Source organism: Rhipicephalus sanguineus, chromosome 6, assembly GCF_013339695.2.
Source record: "Rhipicephalus sanguineus isolate Rsan-2018 chromosome 6, BIME_Rsan_1.4, whole genome shotgun sequence".
In the NCBI taxonomy this organism is placed as follows: Eukaryota; Metazoa; Arthropoda; class Arachnida; order Ixodida; family Ixodidae; genus Rhipicephalus; species Rhipicephalus sanguineus.
Genome location: NC_051181.1, coordinates 44,936,449 through 44,950,221, shown reverse-complemented (window position 1 = coordinate 44,950,221; position 13,773 = coordinate 44,936,449).

The window sequence follows — 13,773 nt, the reverse complement described above, 5'->3', positions numbered from 1 at the left end:
AGCCTCTAGCAATTAGTCTGTATCGATAAGGGTCCGCCACGGCTCAGATTGAACCCACGTCCTTCGGGTCACTATCTGAGCCCACTAACTACTGGGACACTATTGCGGTGAATGTGAAGATTGGCCGTTTCGTTTTTTTTATACATACGCAAATAAAGGCTTTGTGGTATGCGCTTGCTGCGCCCAGTATTTCCTGAAAGGAGATCAGGCAGATGCATAGCAGAACCAACAAATGACAATTTATGTGTCGAAAGGCATCGACTGACGCGGGAATAAAGGCTCACAAATGTTAGCCACGGCGACGGCTGACAAACGGGCTGTTTGGAGCAACTAGGGCTCTGTTATTCACTCACTGAGGGAAGAACAGAGCGTTATTTGCAAACCGTGCTTCTTAATCTTCTCCGTTGTTCTTCATTTCTTTTTCATCCCTATCGGGTCCTTAGTACATCTGAGCATGGGAAAAACAACATGAGATAGAGTGGATCAGCATGCCTGACCCCTTAAATGATCGCAATTTTTTTCATTGTTTTATATTGAAGCGGAAGGGCAGCTGTAGAATCCACGAAATTGATGGTTACGGTATTCAAAAATCTCTTATTCTTTTTGTGTACTCTTTGAACAGCCACACCACTGGATTTCATTTACGTGTAATTAGGTTAGTTATTGTTCTAACAACATCAGTACCATCAAGAAGAACCACAAAACACGAATGACTGTTTCAAGCACGCAGAGACCCCTACCCCCCCCCCCCCCAAAAAAAAAAAAAAAAGGTTTACGGTGCTTTTCTCTGCACAAACTTTTTGAGCAATATCTTATGCAGGCTGCTTTACATTGTGGAGGCCACGCCCACCAGCTATCTGAAGGTAGCGACGCGTTCTGCGCAGCAGTGGTGCGCGTGCCACGCTTGTGTGCTACAAGAGGAGCAGTCTCCGCGCTTTCCGGGCGCGTACTTTTTTGCCGACGCCAAGAAGGCGTGCCGGCCCTGCAAATCGCCCGCCTGCGCTGCAGCCCGTTTGTCAGCCGTTGCCGTGGCTAACTTTTATGTGTTTTTTTTTCGCGTGAGTTCGATGCCATTCGTCGAATAAATTGTGATTTCTTTGTTCTGTGACGTATCAACCTGCATTCTTTTGAGAACATGCGGCGCGAACATACGGCACTCCTCTCAGAACATACATACAGCTTGTGTTTCTGCATGAGAATTTGCAAGCCCCTCATTCATGCTCAAGAAAAGGACAATATTACGTATTGACTTCCGAAATGAAAAAGGCATTCGATCTCACTAAACGGAAAGCTCACTCTGTCATCTTCCAATGGGTACCTGGGCGCTGTGGCTTGGTAGGCACCGGGCTAGCTGATGCTACAGCAAAAGCCGCAGGGAATAATATCACCGTTCTCCTAAAAATTCTGTATTCGCGCAGTGACGTGAACTCTTTGTTAAGATCGCTTACGCGAGAGTTCACAACAACGTACTGGTCTAAACCAGACCATCGGCATAGGCGTCTGAGGGAAACGGACCCTCACATGACCTTTCGTCTCCCGGCTAAAATAAAGCGACACCAAGCCGGTCTGTTGCACCGGATTCGAGTACGCGTCGCCTTTACGGACGCTACGGGCACTTTATCGACCGTGCGGACAACCCGAACTGTGAACGCTGCCAAGTAGATGAAACTTTACCCATATATTGTGCGACTGCCCTCTGTACGTGTCCTAACGGAAGACGCTGGCTTCAACGTTGGCCGGCATCGGTGTAAACACTCTAAGGGAAAGTAATCTATTGTCGGCAATGTCTGGCCAGAAGGCATCAACGACTGCTACGAGGGCATTCTTAGATTTTATCAACAGTACTGGACTTCACAATACACTTTAAGAAGACCACTGTGTTACGTGTTTATTGTGCGTGCCCATCACTTCTTCCTGTCCCCATCATCACCTTCATTACTCTTTTTCCCCGTTCTCCTTTTTCCGTGTCCAGAGTAGTAGGCGAGAGCGCTCAAGCTCAGGCCGACCTCTCTGCCTTCTAATAAATTCGTTCTATCTATGTGGTCTTTCGGTAGCAGTCACTGACCGCGTTATGCGCTCGAGGACATGAGCAGGTTTCATTTCTTCGTTATATACTTCCATTTTGAAAAAAAAAAGTCGTTTTATTTCGATATTCAATTGGATAGTCGATATTTTTAGTAACTATTCGGCACTACTCGATTCGAATTCGATTCGAGATGAAATTTCGCTATTTGCACACTCTTAGTTGCTCGAAACCGCCCGCCTGCGCTGCCGCCCGTTTGTCAATCGTCGCCGCGGCTAACGTTTGTGAGCTTTTTTTCCCGCGGTAGTCGATGCCTTTCGACAAATAAATTGTGATTTGTTGGTTCTGTTATGCATCTGCCTGATCTCCGTTCAGGCAATACGGGGCGCAGCAAGAGCGTGCCACACAACCTTTATTTGTGTGTATAAAAAAAACATGGCTGATCCCTCTGTCATAAAAAAGTGAAACATGTCTTCCGGACGTAATTGAGCGTTTATTGCGCATTATTTCGCCCCAGGGGAGAAGGAATGAATGCTATAGCTACAAATTATAATTTTATGCGGAGAACGGCAAGCAGCTCGAAACTTGCAACGCGCTGCTCAAGCAGAAGAGACGCACGGAACGAACATACAGAGGATGAGCGTGAAGTAACTGTCACAGTTGTAACCTATTTCTGTGTGAGGAGCGCACTCCTTTCACAAAAGCGTCCGCTGCAGTGAGCGAACTGATCTTCGCGACCTCAACGCAGACTTGCGGTATGAGCACGAGACGTACAAACCACCGCCATCACGAGATAAGCGCGCGCGCACGAACGACCACGCCCTCTAGAGGCGGGCATTCATCGCAACGCGTGGGGCGACGACCTTTTAAGCGCGCCCTTCGAGCCCGTCGCGCCATCTCCCTGGTGATAAGAAAAGAAAAAAAAACGCCAGGCCTCCGCTGAAATCGCAGCACAGTATAAGCGAAAGCTGGAAGAGCGGCGTTTCTAGAGCTCGTTGTAAGCTCTCTTGCGGCTACAATAGAAGTACACTAGAATGGTACCCACTACGCCATAAATCACAATTTTTTTGAAGTTTGGAAGCACCTACTAAGCCATTCTTCGTCATTCAGCGGAGAAGCGAGGCACCAGCTACACGTCTGTAAGGCATTATGTGCACTTTGTTGACGCGACAACTGATGACGATGAAGAATTATGGCTCAGCCCTTTGTAATGGGTTGGAAGCAGTAAACGGCCCACCAGTTATGCAATTTGCATTGGGTGACTCCCGGTCGCTATTTCCCTCTCCCATCATGCTGTATAACATACGTTGACGTGGGAGAGAGAGGGGGGGGGGGGCGGAGAACTTTACTGAGACCCCGAGGAAATGGATCATGCGCTTATGGGCTTCCTTGGCAACCAATACAAGTGCATTAGCGAGGAACCCACTACGCTCTAAATCATTGTAATTTTACTGAGACTCCGAGGAAATGGATCAGGCGCTTATGGGCTTCCTTGGAAGCGAATACAAGTGCACCTGCGAGGAACCCACTACGCTATAAATCATTGTAGTTTTTGAGAAGTAGGGCAGCAGGCACTCTGCCATTTTTCGTCCTTCTACGGAGAGCCGTGGTACCTGCTAAACACATGTAAGGCATTATGCGCACTTTGTTGATGCTGTACCTGATGACGACAAGGAATTGTGCCGGAGCCCTTTGTAATGGGTTGGAAGCATTCAACAACCTACTCGTTGCGCAATTAGCATTGTGTGATGCCTGGTTACAGAATTCGCGTTGTGCAACGCTTTGTGCTTATTTTACTCTTCTACCGCGCTATATTGCATATGCTAATGTGGTTCCTTCCGGACAAGAAGCCTGTATAGGACCTTTATTGCAAAGCAGTTTCAAGCACCGGCATGGCTCAGAGGTTGAATACTGGGCTCCCACGCAGAGGGCCCAGGTTCGAACCTCGTTCCATCCTGGAATTTTTTTCTTATTTCGTTTTTTTTTCTTATTTCGAGCGATACTGGTTACGGACACCGGCGGCGGCGGCGGCGGCGGACAACTACGGCGCCAAAAACGGCCGGTGAAATGATCTCATAACAGCTTTCGCTGTAAAACACGCTCATGTACCACCGATCTCAGAGTACCGCCACCGGCAAATGGTGCATATGAATAGCTCGCCGTTAGTACAGCGGAGAACGTGCCGTCTGTGGCCGAACGGCTCTAACGGCAGCTTTTGGCGCGCGAAACATTTTGTGACTGTGTGTACCAAGGAGGTTAAAAAAAAAAGCCGTTTGTTGGCGAATCTCTTCGCGCCGCGCTCTGCGGAACGGAACTCCCTGGGAGAGAACTTTTTCTTCTCGTTTTTTTTTCTTTGCCATCTATTAGTCTATATTTTACAACGTCATATTCGTGACGGTAATACGTCAGTGGAGCCGTGGTGGAGCCCGTCATAAAACAGTTTCGTGTTAAAAACAAGACAGCCAATCTTCACTTTCTTCGCAATAGTGTCCCAGTAGTTAGTGGGCTCAGATAGTGACCCGAAGGACGTGGGTTCAATGTGAGCCGCGGCGGTCCGTTATCGATACAGACCAATTGCTAGCGGCTCCTGTACTGTGCCATTTAAGTGCACGTTAATGGGACACTAAAGAACGAAACAATGAATCGATTCCGATGGATAAACTGCACTATCAGAACTCTAATGAAGGTAATTTCACTATCATGGTCTTGTTAGTACTAGAGGAAATGAAGCTCTAAGTGTCATTTTTAAATTTCGCGCCCTACGTCAAGGATTTGAAAGCGTATATTTCATATTTTGGCGATTTGCCTCAACGAAATTTCATGAAAGCGTATATTTCATATTTTGGCGATTTGGCTCAACGAAATTTCATGAAAGCTGGTTTGTTAAATATCTGACCCTTCAAAGTGCAGTCTGCTTCGCTTTTACTGATTAGGAAGCATGCAGGCCCAAGCAGACGCCGTCAAAAGCTACGAGTTGGTGCGGCAAGTTCAAGATTGCGTGGCCACCCGCATTCTCATTTAGCGCGTTTTCTAGCTTACCAAGCGAATTCTCGTGGCAACCTTGGTAATATTGGTATTCAGAAAGAGCAACTTAGTAGTACGGGAAAAATCCTTTTTTTTTCTTTAGTGTCCGGTTCAAGAACCCCAGGTGGTCGAATCCATCCACAGCTGTCCACTACGGCGTGTCTCAAAGCCTGAGTGGCTTCGGGACGTTAAACCCCATTAAGCGAAGCCACCAAAAGTTCAAATTCATCACTTTATTCAAAGCGAAAGGGGAGTCGCCAACTTCTGGGCTTAGGCATGAGTCTGGCTTGATCTTGGAATCATTCACTTGCGGTCTCTTCTCTGCCCCATCCAACACCGCCTCCTAGAGAAGCGGCAGCTTCATCGATCAGCACAGCTGCAAAGAATAAACGAAAATAATTTGATGTAGTCAATAAACACATCATATTTATACGGCGGCGACTGCAGTAGAAAGCGCCAAATTAAACTGCTTTTGCTGGGGCGTGTAGAGACGCTTAGCTTAGACAACCACAAAGCTCAGACAGTGCATCATAAAAGCACAATATAAATCTTAGCTTACGCAAATGTCATACATTGGCCGCTCCACTTTTCCAAACACTTCGATGAAAGCAGCCGCCAATAGTAACTTTCTTTACCGATTTATACCTATTTTCGCCAGTTTGACTGTCAACCACGTTTTAAGCATAACAACTTTTGCTTATTCCTGTGATGTACTAGTCATTTTTACGCCTTTGCGATATGAATTTGGTACCGCACGCATTATAATGATATTTTTTTTTTTGCACACTACCTTCCATATGGTTAATCAAATAGTGCGCAACAACTCAGGTAAAGAAACTGATAGATGACATCGCAGATTGTCTTCTTACAAAATATTAAAAGTCAGAGGTTAAAGAATTCACATGCAAAGCATAGTTTACCAAAACTAAAGGAAAAAGTAAAGACATGAAAGGATTTCTGAACCGGCAAGCATAGCTCAACGTTATGGGAGCTTGTCACCAGCAAGTCTAGCTGCATATACTTTCTTCATGTTTGAAACAAACATAAATATGAACAAACGCTTGCACCAATTCCCACAAACGCGAATATACTAGTTACCATTAGTTCCATGTAGACATGAGGAACATATTTGAATGACCCCATAATATGACCGTGCTGAGGATTCTATCACCAACGTAACAAGCACATGACTGCGTGAGTGGAGAAGCTGTCACGAAGTTGAGTAGATAGTGAGGACTTTTACCATAGAGCACCGCACGCTTATATTATTCCTGCATAGACATCAATCATGCCCTACTTAACAAAAGTATTGCGTGTATAGTATTCACGATTACCTAATGCTACGGCGACCCCAACAAGGGCGTTGACTCCAGCCAGACCGTTCATGTTGAATTGGCTGCAAAGATACATGAAATAATGACTTCAGTAAAACAACATAGAAATTTTTCACCTAGGATCTCTGAGTACAACAATCAGCTGGCTTAGCTTTTCTCCTCTTAATTAGTGTTTAGCAGTGGTGAAGCGTTGTAGTTACTTCAGTGAAAGTACATAACGCTAAGCTTTGTGCCAGAAACCTTATTTGGTTGCCAGCATTAGTGCTAGGTAAGTCCTCGACCAAGAGGGAATCCAAGATGCCCTTTCGAGCCTTTATCCCATTTCAAGTTCGGCACCAAGAGAAGCAAAGTGAACAGTGTCTTACGTTGCCAGAGGCTTGGTTGACTATCTCTGTTCACATGTTGCTGCTTTAAATGGAAGACAATTGACAAATCTGGCGGAATTGTATAGTTGCTTCACACTTAATTTGTTAAGTTGTGATGCAGAGCATCCAGATTTCTTTTATGAATTGTGGTTCACAAAGAATAGATTCTGGAATGTCTATTCAAGCACTGTCATTTGGTGACGAGTGGGCAAGAAGTATTTTGCCGGAGTAATATTCATCTGAAAGTGAACGCGAGAATGTATGGTACCGTGGTTAAAATGTTATTATTTCTTCCCTAAATAATTCTGTATGCCATCAGGAAGCTTTTTTTTTACTAACCTAGCCATGGAAATGCCTAATGAAAAAATGAATCCCCTTTTACAACCTGAAGCCGTTGGTGTGTGCGCTGCTGCGAATGGGGGCTCGGCGGAAATAGCGGTGGCAGTTCGTGAGTAAGTTAACATTAATAAATATGTTCGACGGTGCAATTTACTCTCTGGGCAATTTGTATCGAATCACTTCGTAGCACCACGCCATGAGCGCATGCCCTATGAGCTGCAATGGAATGCCATAGAATATCCCCAAGAGATAATAGACAGTTTCTTGAAAGAATTTTTTTGTCAAACGTGACGTTACACAATATAAATGGCTGAGTAGACAAGAAAATGACAAAGCTTTCCAGCTAAATTTAAGGTTTTGAATATAGTACGTTATCCTTATATAAAGGATACATTTTGTTAGAAGCTACCATTATAACAATGCATACTGACCAAGGTAGGTTGCTGAAGACCAAATAGTTGAATTCTGTACAATGCTGTCGGTAACTGCGGCGTTTATATACTGCCTCTAACGATCGTGACATATAATTTGAGGAGGCAGTGAGGGAAGGAAATTTTCATATTTTTTTAGAAATCAGAGTGACAGGTAATTTTTGTCGCCGCAAATGTTCTTCTGCAGCCCAATCACAAAAGTGGGTGAATTATAAAGGAAGTGGATATAATTAAAAAATTCAATTATGGTTTGCTAATGAAGGAGAGCGCAAGCTGTAACGAATAGTAACACGTATCCTAGAACGTATAGACTAAATTATGCCCTCATAAGAATGACGTTGGGTCACTCAGTTTGGCGAATACGTTAACTGTAAATCTTCACTACACAAGTCAGTGTCATGAAGAGACCTGTAACATAGCTATGTTCACATTCTCTAAGACAGTCGTCTTTTACAGAGACTGCAACACGCATGGAAAAAAGCCGAATATAAAACGCTATTAACGCCACCATATCTTGTCGAATTTACTGTAGAACACAGTGATATCAGCAGTTCGCTGCCATTGTTTATATAACCCGAGCACGCTCTACTTTGGAAAGAATGAAAAGTGGCCGTGCTTTGCTGGCATAATTACACCATTCATCGGTACACAGGCTGCGTATCGTCTGGGGACATGGACACGCAGTGGCGTACCAACTTGTTCAAGGGTGGGTGCCCTCGAAGCCCATACATACACACATACACACAAACACACATACATATATATAGGTGTTATCGGAAGTATCACACAGGCCCTGGTACTGTAGGAAGGTATTTCAGACACGATGAACGGAGCACAGTTTATTTCGACGTTCCGGCCGTGGGACCGGCCTTCCAGACGAAGTCCACTCCCACGGCGCCGAAACGTCGAAATAAACATTGCTCCGTACGTCGTGTCTATAATACCTCTCTCTCTATATATATATATATATATATATATATATGAAGAAGCTTTTACAATGGGTGAAAGAGAAGAGACACAACTAAGCGGTTAGCTTAATTTTTGTGCCAACGATTTCGACCGGTGGACCGCTCTTCTTGCTCATAAGCCCTGACGAAGACCGGTACACTGCTCGAAACCCTTGGCAAATGAAGTTAAGATAGCCCCTTAGTTGGGTCTCTTCTCTCTCTCTCTCTTTATATATATATATATATATATATATATATATATATATATATATATATATATATATATATATATATATATATATATACACATATATATATATATTTATATGCAGATAAATAATATATATACATATATATATATATTTATGTGCGTGCGTGTGTGTGTGTGTGTGTGTGTGTGTGTGTTTGTAGCACCATGAAAAAAAACAGTGCATTTTGCATACCATGCCCCAGAAAAAGCACACATCCGTATCATAGAAGTGAGCAGTATTTCAGGGGCGAAGCTCCTTATAATATCGCCTGGTCGGTCGTTGCTCCATCCGGCGTTCCCCCGCGGTTGCTTCTCCCGTATCATTCAATAGATGCCGCTGAACCATAGCGATGCATGCAAACTACAGTTTGGCGACGATATAATAGATGGCGCTGTCCCATAGAGATGTGTGCAATATGTCGGTTGAGTGAATGCACCCTAGATGGCGTTATAGGTGCCGCTGCTCTCAGATTGGCTGCTGCACCCGTTATTTCTCATTCTCCTTGATTGCCGCCGTACGTGGAGGAGTGCGCTTGCCGGAGCGTGCTGCTTGGCGGACCATGGACGACAAGGAGCGCCGGGTGCGGAAGGCCGCTGCGTCTCGTGCTCGTCGGCAGGATACCGAAGTGCGAGCTCGAGAGGCTGCCGCCAAGCGAGCGCAGCAGTAATCGAAGCGACGTATCGCTTTGATTAATGCTGGGCGAAACCACTGAACAATGCACGGTGTAACCATGATTGCTTCAGGAGCTTAGCCCAAGCTCTTCATCATTCACCCGTGCATGTGCTGTAATTTTTTTAGAGAAGTTTTTGTTGGGCGAGTTTGTGTAGGTTCATATTTGCTTTTAAGGCGCGAAGGAGCACAACCACAAGAAAGGACACGGGAGGCGCTCTGCCCGGTCTCCTTTCTCGCGATTGTGCTCCTTTGCGCCTCAAAAGCACATATAAGCATTATTTGCAGCCATGACCGCTTATACATTCAATATTCGGAATTTTCTAAGAGCGTTAAATACATGGACAGCGGCACAGGAAAAGAATAGCACGGGAGATGAGGCAAGAAGTGCACTTGACCATGTTGCGTCTATTCTCGTCCTTGCCTTTTGAGGCACCGCTTTCCTAGAACTTATCCATGGACGAACTAGCCCAGCAACGCATTTTAAAGAAGTGACTTAAAGAATGATTATTGATGAGCATATGTTATTTGTGCCGCTCCCAGCAGTAGATTTCGTAGATCAACTAGTAACATTCCTTTTATATCGATGAGATGTTACCCTTGGTTGTGTTTATTAACAGTGGTACCGTATTTATTCGAATCTGAGCCGATGTTTTTTCGAAAAAACGATGTGGGAATGCGTGGGGGGGGGGGTGGGGGGGTGTCGGCTTAGATTCGAGTACAATGATCAGGTTTTTATTTCTGGCCTTGGGAATTTCGGGGATCGGCTTGGAATCGGGGCCGCCCTAAGTTCGAGTAAATACGGTAGTCAAAACTGAAGCATAGGTTTTCCTAAGTTAGTACTGACATACTTTACTTTACAGTCTAGATGTTTGCCTGTACATTTTGCTTTGTTTGCTGTTAGTGCTGCGACTGATTCTGCCACATTACAATTAGTGTTAACATATTCAGTATTATGATCAACTAGCCCAACATTGCATTTTATGGCACTTGGTCAGTGTATATGGAATTAACCTAAATAGTGCCGCGTTTCTTAAAAGAGGCAACTGAAAAAGGCAGGACACATTTCATATTACATAAACTATGCGGTCTTGAAATGGCGCCGTTTGGTAACATTTTTATTGGTGGTTATTGCTCGAAGGAGCAATGCGAAATATTTATTTTGCAAAAACGCGCCTCGCACAGAAGCGTGCCGCCAAATGTAGGGTACACAAATGTAATGTTTGCGTATAATACGAATCGTTTTACAGAGTTTACTCAATATACGCTCGTTACGTGTTGAATACATATATTGTGCACATCAGGGTAGATTTGTACTAGTTTCGGTCTGTTAACACCTAATACTAGCTCTTCACCTTAAGTTCGCAGGAAAGATAAAGTCGCGCCATCTGCACAGATTGTAAACTTAACTTTGCTATCATTCTTTGGGATATGGTAAATAGAGAGTACACTCTTAACTTTGTAACTTTTACTATCCGTGCACAATATGATGTTTATGCGTTACTTTGTAACGGAAAACTTAGAAAGATACATTATAACTGACACATATATAAGGTACATTGTAACAAATACAGATATCAGTTACATCATCTGTGCAAGGGGAGGGCCACGTACACATGGACGTTCACAAGAGAGAAAGTGCAAGTACATTAACTTTTTTGTTGTGTGGGAGACCTGTCACTGGTAAACTGGGGAGGTTGTCCTTGACATTGGGGCACGCGTTAGGCATTCGCTTTAACGCGGTGGCGTGATGCTGACCAATAAAAGGTAATTAGTAAGAAATGTAGGTATCCGAGTATGAAAGCAATACTGAATATGCGTTATAGAGGATCACAGAATGCCGCGCTGAAGCCTGCATTGCGAATAAGCGCTAATTGGGGAAATAGATAAGCGTACAGCTGCTCAGAAGGTACTGCTGCCCCTGCGTGCAGCTCGTGGCATTACGCGCGCCTTAAACGCACTTTATGTAGGCGCGTTACAATGTCCTTGTAACTCTGGAATTTTCTGCGTGTGTAATTTTCATAGGCGAACGCAGGTGGTCTTCGAACAGCTGAGAACACGCTGCCGCCTCAAGACGCGTTCAGCTCGCGGCAGCAGAAATAGCGAGATTCGCTCTACAGCATGCGGGTATGGAATGCGCATACGTTCGGTCATCTGAAGATACCTTTGTCGCCCTGTTTTCAACACCATGTGCTGTCAACGACAGGGATGAGCCCTTTGTCATCTACCACGCAGCCCCTGCGAGAGAAACCAACTGTCCAGCCGCCCGCTGGCCCTTGTTCGTCGCAGCGGGGCAAGGAACAGTGCTCGTCCACCGAGATATCCCCTTCTATGGCGGACACCACCGCCCGTGTGAGTGGTCCCACTGCAAGTTCTTCCGACGTCCCGTCCACCCTGGGCCGGGCCTCCCAACGACGCAGGGGACGTTCTACAGCCACCCCGGCACCAACTGCTACCGTCGACGCCGCCACCACTCTGGGAGCCCCTACTACGACAGCGTTTGATCCTACTGCTTAGCAAAGGTACCCACTTCGAAAAAAATACTCTGATGCTGCAGAAGGCAATTCGGACATCTGACTAGTTTCAGCGCACAACAGTGATAACTGTGCCTCGATCGTCTGTTCTTAGGGATTTAAATAAGAAAGAAAGTCGGAAAACGTGTTCGTTCTAAACTGCACGCTTCCACTTTAGAAGCTTACCTAGCTGCTTCTATTGCACCTAAAGTTCTCAATCTTTCCCTACGCCCTGCCACATGTAATCTGTCAAACAATCACGCAAAAAGGTGGCAAGTGACCTTACGAAGGCCTCACTAGAACTAGTACGCATTATTACCAAGCACTCCCGCTCATGTTTGAGGTCCCTAATGAACGAAGAGAAGCAGCTCTGCAATCGATTCGAGCTTACTGCCCTAGAGGTGAACTCGCTGTCGACATTCTAGGAAAGGAAACGTAATGAAATATGTGCTGTCAAATGTAAGAAGTTACGCCGGGACGGCGTGATGTCTCATTGCACACCCGTTCAACTCCTGAAAAATTTCAGTAGGGCGCCCTCCCATTTCCAAAGTACGGCGTGTTCCAGTGATGTTTCGAACGTTGTTAACATATCGAGATGTGTTCTGTTCAATGATGAAGTGACTGTATTATCGCGCGGTTTAAATGTTTGCCCTGCAACTAGACACTGCGATGAATTCCAGCTACTTACCGACTTGGACAATTTTGCGCGCAATCTAAGGTTGAGGGAGTTTTTTCATGATAGAACTGCTACTTGTGACAGTTCCTTGGCACTGCCGTCATATAAACGCTGGACACCACCCCCGCAACGTGACAAATATCTTGACTTATATATTGACGCTATTCAGCGCGATGTCATTCAAGCATACAAGCAGAAAACTTCGTTCCATCGCAATATGCGACAAGAAGAACTGAAGGCTGTCGAAACATTAAGGAAGCGTGCCGACATCACTATCAAGCCAGCTGATAAGGGTGGTGCCATCGTGGTTATGAACACAGCGGACTATATTGAGGCGGCTCTAAGGCAGCCTAATTATCGTACATTTTGTAGGCGACTTGATGCAGACCTCACAAAGGACTTTAAAAGAATTTTAAAAGAAAAGATTACCGTACTCTTCAAAGAGCAAAAAATATGTGATATGGCAGTCACAGCACTGGTCCCTCTAAGTTCATCTGCAGGCCGATTTTATATGCTGCCAAAAATTCATAAGCCAAACAATCCCGGCCGCCCCATTGTTTCAGCTAACTGAACGGTGACAGAATACCTGTCTTGTTATGTTGACTCGCTAATTCGTAACAGTCCAGCAAGATTTCAGTTTTTCGTGAGGGACACGAACCACTTTTTGTCGGCAATTAATGACATTACCATGCCTAATGGTTCCTTCTTTGTAACAATGGACGTATCGTCCCTGTACACAAACATCCCTCATTCAGACGGCATCTTGGTGGTTGTCGAGGTGTGCGACAAATTTTCCGGTGATAAGCCAGTAGACAGCCCTACCCTAGAGACACGACTTGAAATGATTCTCCAGCTGAACAATTTCGTGTTTAATGAAGTCCACTACCTACAGGGTAGCGGCACTTCTATGGGAACTAAGATTGGACCGAACTATGCAAACATATTTACAGGTAGGGTTGAAGAGCAATTTTTACGCAGTTGCCGTTTAAAACCGCTATGGTACAAAAGGTTCATTGAAGACATCTTTTTTATTTGGCCACATGGTGAATCGCAACTTCGTGCATGTATATCCGATTTAAATAACGTTCACCCATCCATATCCTTTACGCACACCTACTCGGCGGAAACTATAACCTTCCTTGACGTCACTGTGAGCCTGCGGAACGGGAATATATTGACCAAGCTTGATCAGAACCCTACT